Raw genomic sequence first — 12,260 nt, forward strand, 5'->3', positions numbered from 1 at the left:
CTGGGGCACCCCTAGGCTTTAGGCTAGGGCTCCCCTAGGCTAAGGCTAGGGCTCCCCTAGCCTTCAGGCTGGGGCACCCCTAGGCTTTAGGCTAGGGCTCCCCTAGGCTAAGGCTAGGGCTCCCCTAGCCTTCAGGCTGGGGCACCCCTAGGCTTTAGGCTAGGGCTCCCCTAGGCTACGGCTAGGGCTCCCCTAGCCTTCAGGCTGGGGCACCCCTAGGCTTTAGGCTAGGGCTCCCCTAGGCTACGGCTAGGGCTCCCCTAGCCTTCAGGCTGGGGCACCCCTAGGCTTTAGGCTAGGGCTCCCCTAGGCTAAGGCTAGGGCTCCCCTAGCCTTCAGGCTGGGGCACCCCTAGGCTTTAGGCTAGGGCTCCCCTAGGCTAAGGCTAGGGCTCCCCTAGCCTTCAGGCTGGGGCACCCCTAGGCTTTAGGCTAGGGCTCCCCTAGGCTAAGGCTAGGGCTCCCCTAGCCTTCAGGCTGGGGCACCCCTAGGCTTAAGGCTAGGGCTCCCCTAGGCTAAGGCTAGGGCTCCCCTAGCCTTCAGGCTGGGGCACCCCTAGGCTTTAGGCTAGGGCTCCCCTAGGCTAAGGCTAGGGCTCCCCTAGCCTTCAGGCTGGGGCACCCCTAGGCTTTAGGCTAGGGCTCCCCTAGGCTAAGGCTAGGGCTCCCCTAGCCTTCAGGCTGGGGCACCCCTAGGCTTTAGGCTAGGGCTCCCCTAGGCTAAGGCTAGGGCTCCCCTAGCATTCAGGCTGGGGCACCCCTAGGCTTTAGGCTAGGGCTCCCCTAGGCTAAGGCTAGGGCTCCCCTAGCCTTCAGGCTGGGGCACCCCTAGGCTTTAGGCTAGGGCTCTCCTAGGCTAAGGCTAGGGATCCCCTAGCCTTCAGGCTGGGGCACCCCTAGGCTTTAGGCTAGGGCTCCCCTAGGCTAAGGCTAGGGATCCCCTAGCCTTCAGGCTGGGGCACCCCTAGGCTTTAGGCTAGGGCTCCCCTAGGCTAAGGCTAGGGCTCCCCTAGCCTTCAGGCTAGGGCACCCCTAGGCTTTAGGCTCCCCTAGGCTAAGGCTAGGGCTCCCCTAGCCTTCAGGCTAGGGCACCCCTAGGCTTTAGGCTCCCCTAGGCTAAGGCTAGGGCTCCCCTAGCCTTCAGGCTAGGGCACCCCTAGGCTTTAGGCTCCCCTAGGTTAAGGCTAGGGCTCCCCTAGCCTTCAGGTTAGGGCACCCCTAGGCTTTAGGCTAGGGCTACCCTAGGCTAAGGCCAGGGCTCCCCTAGCCTTCAGGCTAGGGCACCCCTAGGCTTCAGGCTAGGGCTCCCCTAGGCTAAGGCTAGGGCTCCACTAGCCTTCAGGCTAGGGCACCCCTAGGCCTCAGGCTAGGGCTCCCCTAGGCTAAGGCTAGGGCTCCCCTAGCCTTCAGGCTAGGGCACCCCTAGGCTTCAGGCTAGGGCTCCCCTAGGCTAAGGCTAGGGCTCCCCAAGCCTTCAGGCTAGGGCACCCCTAGGCTAAGGCTAGGGCTCCCCTAGCCTTCAGGCTTGGGCACCCCTAGGCTTCAGGCTAGGGCTCCCCTAGGCTAAGGCTAGGGCTCCCCTAGCCTTCAGGCTAGGGCACCCCTAGGCTTCAGGCTAGGGCTCCCCTAGGCTAAGGCTAGGGCTCCCCTAGTCTTCAGGCTAGGGCACCCCTAGGCTTTAGGCTCCCCTAGGCTAAGGCTAGGGCTCCCCTAGCCTTCAGGCTAGGGCACCCCTAGGCTTTAGGCTCCCCTAGGCTAAGGCTAGGGCACCCCTAGCCTTCATGCTAGGGCACCCCTAGGCTTTAGGCTCCCCTAGGCTAAGGCTAGGGCTCCCGTAGCCTTCAGGCTAGGGCACCCCTAGGCTTTAGGCTCCCCAAGGCTAATTCTAGGGTTCCCCTAGCCTTCAGGCTAGGGCACCCCTAGGCTTTAGGCTCCCCTAGGCTAAGGCTAGGGCTCCCCTCGCCTTCAGGCTAGGGCACCCCTAGGCTTTAGGCTCCCCTAGGCTAAGGCTAGGGCTCCCCTAGCCTTCAGGCTAGGTCACCCCTAGGCTTTAGGCTAGGGCTCCCCTAGGCTAAGGCTAGGGCTCCCCTAGCCTTCAGGCTAGGGCACCCCTAGGCTTTAGGCTAGGGCTCCCCTAGGCTAAGGCTAGGGCTCCCCTAGCCTTCAGGCTAGGGCACCCCTAGGCTTTAGGCTCCCCTAGGCTAAGGCTAGGGCTCCCCTAGCCTTCAGGCTAGGGCACCCCTAGGCTTTAGGCTCCCCTAGGCTAAGGCTAGGGCACCCCTAGCCTTCAGGCTAGGGCACCCCTAGTCTTTAGGCTCCCCTAGGCTAACGCTAGGGCTCCCCTAGCCTTCAGGCTAGGGCACCCCTAGTCTTTAGGCTCCCCTAGGTTAAGGCTAGGGCTCCCCCAGCCTTCAGGCTAGGGGACGCCTTGGCTTTAGGCTAGGGCTCCCCAAGGCTAAGGCTAGGGCTCCCTAGCCTTCAGGCTAGGGCACCCCTAGGCTGTAGGCTAGGGCTCCCCTAGGCTAAGGCTAGGGCTCCCCTAGCCTTCAGGCTAGGGCACCCCTCGGCTGTAGGCTAGGGCTCCCCTAGGCTAAGGCTAGGGCTCCCCTAGCCTTCAGGCTAGGGCACCCCTAGGCTGTAGGCTAGGGCTCCCCTAGGCTAAGGCTAGGGCTCCCCTAGCCTTCAGGCTAGGTCACCCCTAGGCTGTAGGCTAGGGCTCCCCTAGGCTAAGGCTAGGGCTCCCCTAGCCTTCAGGCTAGGGCACCCCTAGGCTGTAGGCTAGGGCTCCCCTAGGCTAAGGCTAGGGCTCCCCTAGCCTTCAGGCTAGGGCACCCCTAGGCTGTAGGCTAGGGCTCCCCTAGGCTAAGGCTAGGGCTCCCCTAGCCTTCAGGCTATGGCACCCCTAGGCTGTAGGCTAGGGCTCCCCTAGGCTAAGGCTAGGGCTCCCCTAGCCTTCAGGCTAGGGCACCCCTAGGCTGTAGGCTAGGGCTCCCCTAGGCTAAGGCTAGGGCACCCCTAGGCTGTAGGCTAGGGCTCCCCTAGGCTAAGGCTAGGGCTCCCCTAGCCTTCAGGCTAGGGCACCCCTAGGCTGTAGGCTAGGGCTCCCCTAGGCTAAGGCTAGGGCTCCCCTAGCCTTCAGGCTAGGGCACCCCTAGGCTGTAGGCTAGGGCTTCCCTAGGCTAAGGCTAGGGCTCCCCAAGCCTTCAGGCTAGGGCACCCCTAGGCTGTAGGCTAGGGCTACCCAAGGCTAAGGCTAGGGCTCCCCTAGCCTTCAGGCTAGGGCACCCCTAGGCTTTAGGCTAGGGCTCCCCTAGGCTAAGGCTAGGGCTCCCCTAGCCTTCAGGCTAGGGCACCCCTAGGCTTTAGGCTAGGGCTCCCCTAGGCTAAGGCTAGGGCTCCCCTAGCCTTCAGGCTAGGGCACCCCTAGGCTTTAGGCTAGGGCTCCCCTAGGCTAAGGCTAGGGCTCCCCTAGCCTTCAGGCTAGGGCACCCCTAGGCTTTAGGCTAGGGCTCCCCTAGGCTAAGGCTAGGGCTCCCCTAGCCTTCAGGCTAGGGCACCCCTAGGCTTTAGGCTAGGGCTCCCCTAGGCTAAGGCTAGGGCTCCCCTAGCCTTCAGGCTAGGGCACCCCTAGGCTTTAGGCTAGGGCTCCCCAAGGCTAAGGCTAGGGCTCCCCTAGCCTTCAGGCTAGGGCACCCCTAGGCTTTAGGCTCCCCTTGCTAAGGCTAGGGCTCCCCTAGCCTTCAGGCTAGGGCACCCCTAGGCTTTAGGCTCCCCTAGGCTAAGGCTAGGGCTCCCCTAGCCTTCAGGCTAGGGCACCCCTAGGCTTTAGGCTCCCCTAGGCTAAGGCTAGGGCTCCCCTAGCCTTCAGGCTAGGGCACCCCTAGGCTTTAGGCTCCCCTAGGCTAAGGAAGGGCTCCCCTAGCCTTCAGGCTGGGGCACCCCTAGGCTTTAGGCTAGGGCACCCCTAGGCTAAGGCTAGGGCTCCCCTAGCCTTCAGGCTGGGGCACCCCTAGGCTTTAGGCTAGGGCTCCCCTAGGCTAAGGCTAGGGCTCCCCTAGCCTTCAGGCTGGGGCACCCCAAGGCTTTAGGCTAGGGCTCCCCTAGGCTAAGGCTAGGGCTCCCCTAGCCTTCAGGCTGGGGCACCCCTAGGTTTTAGGCTAGGGCTCCCCTAGGCTAAGGCTAGTGCTCCCCTAGCCTTCAGGCTGGGGCACCCCTAGGCTTTAGGCTAGGGCTCCCCTAGGCTAAGGCTAGGGCTCCCCTAGCCTTCAGGCTGGGGCACCCCTAGGCATTAGGCTAGGGCTCCCCTAGGCTAAGGCTAGGGCTCCACTAGCCTTCAGGCTGGGGCACCCCTAGGCTTTAGGCTAGGGCTCCCCTAGGCTAAGGCTAGGGCTCCCCTAGCCTTCAGGCTGGGGCACCCCTAGGCTTTAGGCTAGGGCTCCCCTAGGCTAAGGCTAGGGCTCCCCTAGCCTTCAGGCTGGGGCACCCCTAGGCTTTAGGCTAGGGCTCCCCTAGGCTAAGGCTAGGGCTCCCCTAGCCTTCAGGCTGGGGCACCCCTAGGCTTTAGGCTAGGGCTCCCCTAGGCTAAGGCTAGGGCTCCCCTAGCCTTCAGGCTGGGGCACCCCTAGGCTTTAGGCTAGGGCTCCCCTAGGCTAAGGCTAGGGCTCCCCTAGCCTTCAGGCTGGGGCACCCCTAGGCTTTAGGCTAGGGCTCCCCTAGGCTAAGGCTAGGGCTCCCCTAGCCTTCAGGCTGGGGCACCCCTAGGCTTTAGGCTAGGGCTCCCCTAGGCTAAGGCTAGGGCTCCCCTAGCCTTCAGGCTTGTGCACCCCTAGGCTTTAGGCTCCCCTTGCTAAGGCTAGGGCTCCCCTAGCCTTCAGGCTAGGGCACCCCTAGGCTTTAGGCTCCCCTAGGCTAAGGCTAGGGCTCCCCTAGCCTTCAGGCTAGGGCACCCCTAGGCTTTAGGCTCCCCTTGCTAAGGCTAGGGCTCCCCTAGCCTTCAAGCTAGGGCACCCCTAGGCTTTAGGCTCCCCTAGGCTAAGGCTAGGGCTCCCCTAGCCTTCAGGCTAGGGCACCCCTAGGCTTTAGGCTCCCCTAGGCTAAGGCTAGGGCTCCCCTAGCCTTCAGGCTAGGGCACCCCTAGGCTTTAGGCTCCCCTAGGCTAAGGCTAGGGCTCCCCTAGCCTTCAGGCTAGGGCACCCCTAGGCTTTAGGCTAGGGCACCCCTAGGCTAAGGCTAGGGCTCCCCTAGCCTTCAGGCTGGGGCACCCCTAGGCTTTAGGCTAGGGCTCCCCTAGGCTAAGGCTAGGGCTCCCCTAGCCTTCAGGCTGGGGCACCCCTAGGCTTTAGGCTAGGGCTCCCCTAGGCTAAGGCTAGGGCTCCCCTAGCCTTCAGGCTGGGGCACCCCTAGGCTTTAGGCTAGGGCTCCCCTAGGCTAAGGCTAGGGCGCCCCTAGCCTTCAGGCTGGGGCACCCCTAGGTTTTAGGCTAGGGCTCCCCTAGGCTAAGGCTAGGGCTCCCCTAGCCTTCAGGCTGGGGCACCCCTAGGCTTTAGGCTAGGGCTCCCCTAGGCTAAGGCTAGGGCTCCCCTAGCCTTCAGGCTGGGGCACCCCTAGGCTTTAGGCTAGGGCTCCCCTAGGCTAAGGCTAGGGCTCCCCTAGCCTTCAGGCTGGGGCACCCCTAGGCTTTAGGCTAGGGCTCCCCTAGGCTAAGGCTAGGGCTCCCCTAGCCTTCAGGCTGGGGCACCCCTAGGCTTTAGGCTAGGGCTCCCCTAGGCTAAGGCTAGGGCTCCCCTAGCCTTCAGGCTGGGGCACCCCTAGGCTTTAGGCTAAGGCTCCCCTAGGCTAAGGCTAGGGCTCCCCTAGCCTTCAGGCTGGGGCACCCCTAGGCTTTAGGCTAGGGCTCCCCTAGGCTAAGGCTAGGGCTCCCCTAGCCTTCAGACTAGGGCACCCCTAGGCTTTAGGCTCCCCTAGGCTAAGGCTAGGGCTCCCCTAGCCTTCAGGCTAGGGCACCCCTAGGCTTTAGGCTCCCCTAGGCTAAGGCTAGGGCTCCCCTAGCCTTCAGGCTAGGGCTCCCCTAGGCTTTAGGCTCCCCTAGGCTAAGGCTAGGGCTCCCCTAGCCTTCAGGCTAGGGCACCCCTAGGCTTTGGGCTCCCCTAGGCTAAGGCTAGGGCTCCCCTAGCCTTCAGGCTAGGGCACCCCTAGGCTTTAGGCACCCCTAGGCTAAGGCTAGGGCTCCCCTAGCCTTCAGGCTAGGGCACCCCTAGGCTTTAGGCTCCCCTAGGCTAAGGCTAGGGCTCCCCTAGCCTTCAGGCTAGGGCACCCCTAGGCTTTAGGCTAGGGCTCCCCTAGGCTAAGGCTAGGGCTCCCCTAGCCTTCAGGCTAGGGCACCCCTAGGCTTTAGGCTAGGGCTCCCCTAGGCTAAGGCTAGGGCTCCCCTAGCCTTCAGGCTAGGTCACCCCTAGGCTTTAGGCTAGGGCTCCCCTAGGCTAAGGCTAGGGCTCCCCTAGCCTTCAGGCTGGGGCACCCCTAGGCTTTAGTCTAGGGCTCCCCTAGGCTAAGGCTAGGGCTCCCCTAGCCTTCAGGCTAGGGCACCCCTAGGCTTTAGGCTAGGGCTCCCCTAGGCTAAGGCTGGGGCTCCCCTAGCCTTCAGGCTGGGGCACCCCTAGGCTTTAGGCTAGGGCTCCCCTAGGCTAAGGCTAGGGCTCCCCTAGCCTTCAGGTTGGGGCACCCCTAGGCATTAGGCTAGGGCTCCCCTAGGCTAAGGCTAGGGCTCCCCTAGCCTTCAGGCTGGGGCACCCCTAGGCTTTAGGCTAGGGCTCCCCTAGGCTAAGGCTAGGGCTCCCCTAGCCTTCAGGCTGGGGCACCCCTAGGCTTTAGGCTAGGGCTCCCATAGGCTAAGGCTAGGGCTCCTCTAGCCTTCAGGCTGGGGCACCCCTAGGCTTTAGGCTAGGGCTCCCCTAGGCTAATGCTAGGGCTCCCCTAGCCTTCAGGCTGGGGCACCCCTAGGCTTTAGGCTAGGGCTCCCCTAGGCTAAGGCTAGGGCTCCCCTAGCCTTCATGATGGGGCACCCCTAGGCTTTAGGCTAGGGCTCCCCTAGGCTAAGGCTAGGGCTCCCCTAGCCTTCAGGCTGGGGCACCCCTAGGCTTTAGGCTAGGGCTCCCCTAGGCTAAGGCTAGGGCTCCCCTAGCCTTCAGGCTAGGGCACCCCTAGGCTTTAGGCTCCCCTAGGCTAAGGCAAGGGCTTATCTAGCCTTCAGGCTAGGGCACCCTTAGGCTTTAGGCTCCCCTAGGCTAAGGCTAGGGCTCCCCTAGCCTTCAGGCTAGGGCACCCCTAGGCTTTAGGCTAGGGCTCCCCTAGGCTAAGGCTAGGGCTCCCCTAGCCTTCAGGCTAGGTCACCCCTAGGCTTTAGTCTAGGGCTCCCCTAGGCTAAGGCTAGGGCTCCCCTAGCCTTCAGGCTAGGGCACCCCTAGGCTTTAGGCTAGGGCTCCCCTAGGCTAAGGCTAGGGCTCCCCTAGCCTTCAGGCTAGGGCACCCCTAGGCTTTAGGCTAGGGCTCCCCTAGGCTAAGGCTAGGGCTCCCCTAGCCTTCAGGCTGGGGCACCCCTAGGCTTTAGGCTAGGGCTCCCCTAGGCTAAGGCTAGGGCTCCCCTAGCCTTCAGGTTGGGGCACCCCTAGGCATTAGGCTAGGGCTCCCCTAGGCTAAGGCTAGGGCTCACCTAGCCTTCAGGCTGGGGCACCCCTAGGCTTTAGGCTAGGGCTCCCCTAGGCTAAGGCTAGGGCTCCCCTAGCCTTCAGGCTGGGGCACCCCTAGGCTTTAGGCTAGGGCTCCCATAGGCTAAGGCTAGGGCTCCTCTAGCCTTCAGGCTGGGGCACCCCTAGGCTTTAGGCTAGGGCTCCCCTAGGCTAAGGCTAGGGCTCCCCTAGCCTTCAGGCTGGGGCACCCCTAGGCTTTAGGCTAGGGCTCCCCTAGGCTAAGGCTAGGGCTCCCCTAGCCTTCATGATGGGGCACCCCTAGGCTTTAGGCTAGGGCTCCCCTAGGCTAAGGCTAGGGCTCCCCTAGCCTTCAGGCTGGGGCACCCCTAGGCTTTAGGCTAGGGCTCCCCTAGGCTAAGGCTAGGGCTCCCCTAGCCTTCAGGCTAGGGCACCCCTAGGCTTTAGGCTCCCCTAGGCTAAGGCAAGGGCTTATCTAGCCTTCAGGCTAGGGCACCCCTAGGCTTTAGGCTCCCCTAGGCTAAGGCTAGGGCTCCCCTAGCCTTCAGGCTAGGGCACCCCTAGGCTTTAGGCTCCCCTAGGCTAAGGCTAGGGCTCCCCTAGCCTTCAGGCTAGGGCACCCCTAGGCTTTAGGCTCCCCTAGGCTAAGGCCAGGGCTCCCCTAGCCTTCTTGCTAGGGCACCCCTAGGCTTCAGGCTAGGGATCCCCTAGGCTAAGGCTAGGGCTCCCCTAGCCTTCAGGCTAGGGCACCCCTAGGCTTCAGGCTAGGGCTCCCCTAGGCTAAGGCTAGGGCTCCCCTAGCCTTCAGGCTAGGGCACCCCTAGGCTTCAGGCTAGGGCTCCCCTAGGCTAAGGCTAGGGCACCCCTAGCCTTAAGGCTAGGGCACCCCTAGGCTTCAGGCTAGGACTCCCCTAGGCTAAGGCTAGGGCTCCCCTAGTCTTCAGGCTAGGGCACCCCTAGGCTTTAGGCTCCCCGAGGCTAAGGCTAGGGCTCCCCTAGCCTTCAGGCTAGGGCACCCCTAGGCTTTAGGCTCCCCTAGGCTAAGGCTAGGGCTCCCCTAGCCTTCAGGCTAGGGCACCCCTAGGCTTTAGGCTCCCCTAGGCTAAGGCTAGGGCTCCCCTAGCCTTCAGACTAGGGCACCCTTAGGCTTTAGGCTCCCCTAGGCTAAGGCTAGGGTTCCCCTAGCCTTCAGGCTAGGGCACCCCTAGGCTTTAGGCTCCCCTAGGCTAAGGCTAGGGCTCCCCTCGCCTTCAGGCTAGGGCACCCCTAGGCTTTAGGCTAGGGCTCCCCTAGGCTAAGGCTAGGGCTCCCCTAGCCTTCAGGCTAGGGCACCCCTAGGCTTTAGGCTCCCCTAGGCTAAGGCAAGGGCTTATCTAGCCTTCAGGCTAGGGCACCCCTAGGCTTTAGGCTCCCCTAGGCTAAGGCTAGGGCTACCCTAGCCTTCAGGCTAGGGCACCCCTAGGCTTTAGGCTAGGGCTCCCCTAGGCTAAGGCTAGGGCTCCCCTAGCCTTCAGGCTAGGTCACCCCTAGGCTTTAGGCTAGGGCTCCCCTAGGCTAAGGCTAGGGCTCCCCTAGCCTTCAGGCTAGGGCACCCCTAGGCTTTAGGCTAGGGCTCCCCTAGGCTAAGGCTAGGGCTCCCCTAGCCTTCAGGTTGGGGCACCCCTAGGCATTAGGCTAGGGCTCCCCTAGGCTAAGGCTAGGGCTCCCCTAGCCTTCAGGCTGGGGCACCCCTAGGCTTTAGGCTAGGGCTCCCCTAGGCTAAGGCTAGGGCTCCCCTAGCCTTCAGGCTGGGGCACCCCTAGGCTTTAGGCTAGGGCTCCCATAGGCTAAGGCTAGGGCTCCTCTAGCCTTCAGGCTGGGGCACCCCTAGGCTTTAGGCTAGGGCTCCCCTGGGCTAAGGCTAGGGCTCCCCTAGCCTTCAGGCTGGGGCACCCCTAGGCTTTAGGCTAGGGCTCCCCTAGGCTAAGGCTAGGGCTCCCCTAGCCTTCATGATGGGGCACCCCTAGGCTTTAGGCTAGGTCTCCCCTAGGCTAAGGCTAGGGCTCCCCTAGCCTTCAGGCTGGGGCACCCCTAGGCTTTAGGCTAGGGCTCCCCTAGGCTAAGGCTAGGGCTCCCCTAGCCTTCAGGCTAGGGCACCCCTAGGCTTTAGGCTCCCCTAGGCTAAGGCAAGGGCTTATCTAGCCTTCAGGCTAGGGCACCCCTAGGCTTTAGGCTCCCCTAGGCTAAGGCTAGGGCTCCCCTAGCCTTCAGGCTAGGGCACCCCTAGGCTTTAGGCTCCCCTAGCCTAAGGCTAGGGCTCCCCTAGCCTTCAGGCTAGGGCACCCCTAGGCTTTAGGCTCCCCTAGGCTAAAGCCAGGGCTCCCCTAGCCTTCTGGCTAGGGCACCCCTAGGCTTCAGGCTAGGGATCCCCTAGGCTAAGGCTAGGGCTCCCCTAGCCTTCAAGCTAGGGCACCCCTAGGCTTCAGGCTAGGGCTCCCCTAGGCTAAGGCTAGGGCTCCCCTAGCCTTCAGGCTAGGGCACCCCTAGGCTTCAGGCTAGGGCTCCCCTAGGCTAAGGCTAGGGCACCCCTAGCCTTAAGGCTAGGGCACCCCTAGGCTTCAGGCTAGGGCTCCCCTAGGCTAAGGCTAGGGCTCCCCAAGCCTTCAGGCTAGGGCACCCCTAGGCTTCAGGCTAGGGCTCCCCTAGGCTAAGGTTAGGGCTCCCCTAGTCTTCAGGCTAGGGCACCCCTAGGCTTTAGGCTCCCCGAGGCTAAGGCTAGGGCTCCCCTAGCCTTCAGGCTAGGGCACCCCTAGGCTTTAGGCTCCCCTAGGCTAAGGCTAGGGCTCCCCTAGCCTTCAGGCTAGGGCACCCCTAGGCTTTAGGCTCCCCTAGGCTAAGGCTAGGGCTCCCCTAGCCTTCAGACTAGGGCACCCCTAGGTTTTAGGCTCCCCTAGGCTAAGGCTAGGGTTCCCCTAGCCTTCAGGCTAGGGCACCCCTAGGCTTTAGGCTCCCCTAGGCTAAGGCTAGGGCTCCCCTCGCCTTCAGGCTAGGGCACCCCTAGGCTTTAGGCTCCGCTAGGCTAAGGCTAGGGCTCCCCTAGCCTTCAGGCTAGGTCACCCCTAGGCTTTAGGCTCGGGCTCCCCTAGGCTAAGGCTAGGGCTCCCCTAGCCTTCAGGCTAGGGCACCCCTAGGCTTTAGGCTAGGGCTCCCCTAGGCTAAGGCTAGGGCTCCCCTAGCCTTCAGGCTAGGGCACCCCTAGGCTTTAGGCTCCCCTAGGCTAAGGCTAGGGCTCCCCTAGCCTTCAGGCTAGGGCACCCCTAGGCTTTAGGCTCCCCTAGGCTAAGGCTAGGGCTCCCCTAGCCTTCAGGCTAGGGCACCCCTAGTCTTTAGGCTCCCCTAGGCTAAGGCTAGGGCTCCCCTAGCCTTCAGGCTAGGGCACCCCTAGTCTTTAGGCTCCCCTAGGCTAAGGCTAGGGCTCCCCTAGCCTTCAGGCTAGGGCACCCCTTGGCTTTAGGCTAGGGCTCCCCTAGGCTAAGGTTAGGGCCCCCTAGCCTTCAGGCTAGGGCACCCCTAGGCTGTAGGCTAGGGCTCCCCTAGGCTAAGGCTAGGGCTCCCCTAGCCTTCAGGCTAGGGCACCCCTAGGCTGTAGGCTAGGGCTCCCCTAGGCTAAGGCTAGGGCTCCCCTAGCCTTCAGGCTAGGGCACCCCTAGGCTGTAGGCTAGGGCTCCCCTAGGCTAAGGCTAGGGCTCCCCTAGCCTTCAGGCTAGGGCACCCCTAGGCTGCAGGCCAGGGCTTCCCTAGGCTAAGGCTAGGGCTCCCCTAGCCTTCAGGCTAGGGCACCCCTAGGCTGTAGGCTAGGGCTCCCCTAGGCTAAGGCTAGGGCTCCCCTAGCCTTCAGGCTAGGGCACCCCTAGGCTGTAGGCTAGGGCTCCCCTAAGCTAAGGCTAGGGCTCCCCTAGCCTTCAGGCTAGGGCACCCCTAGGCTGTAGGCTAGGGCTCCCCTAGGCTAAGGCTAGGGCTCCCCTAGCCTTCAGGCTAGGGCACCCCTAGGCTGTAGGCTAGGGCTCCCCTAGGCTAAGGCTAGGGCTCCCCTAGCCTTCAGGCTGGGGCACCCCTAGGCTGTAGGCTAGGGCTCCCCTAGGCTAAGGCTAGGGCTCCCCTAGCCTTCAGGCTGGGGCACCCCTAGGCTGTAAGCTAGGGCTCCCTTAGGGTAAGGCTAGGGCTCCCCTAGCCTTCAGGCTGGGGCACCCCTAGGCTGTAGGCTAGGGCTCCCCTAGGCTAAGGCTAGGGCTCCCCTAGCCTTCAGGCTGGGGCACCCCTAGGCTTTAGGCTAGGGCTCCCCTAGGCTAAGGCTAGGGCTCCCCTAGCCTTCAGGCTGGGCACCCCTAGGCTTTAGGCTAGGGCTCCCCTAGGCTAAGGCTAGGGCTCCCCTAGCCTTCAGGCTGGGGCACCCTTAGGCTTTAGGCTAGGGCTCCCCTAGGCTAAGGCTAGGGCTCCCCTAGCCTTCAGGCTGGGGCACCCCTAGGCTTTAGGCTAGGGCTCCCCTAGCCTAAGGCTAGGGCTCCCCTAGCCTTCAGGC

Source organism: Tenrec ecaudatus, unplaced genomic scaffold (assembly GCF_050624435.1).
Source record: "Tenrec ecaudatus isolate mTenEca1 unplaced genomic scaffold, mTenEca1.hap1 Scaffold_204, whole genome shotgun sequence".
In the NCBI taxonomy this organism is placed as follows: Eukaryota; Metazoa; Chordata; class Mammalia; order Afrosoricida; family Tenrecidae; genus Tenrec; species Tenrec ecaudatus.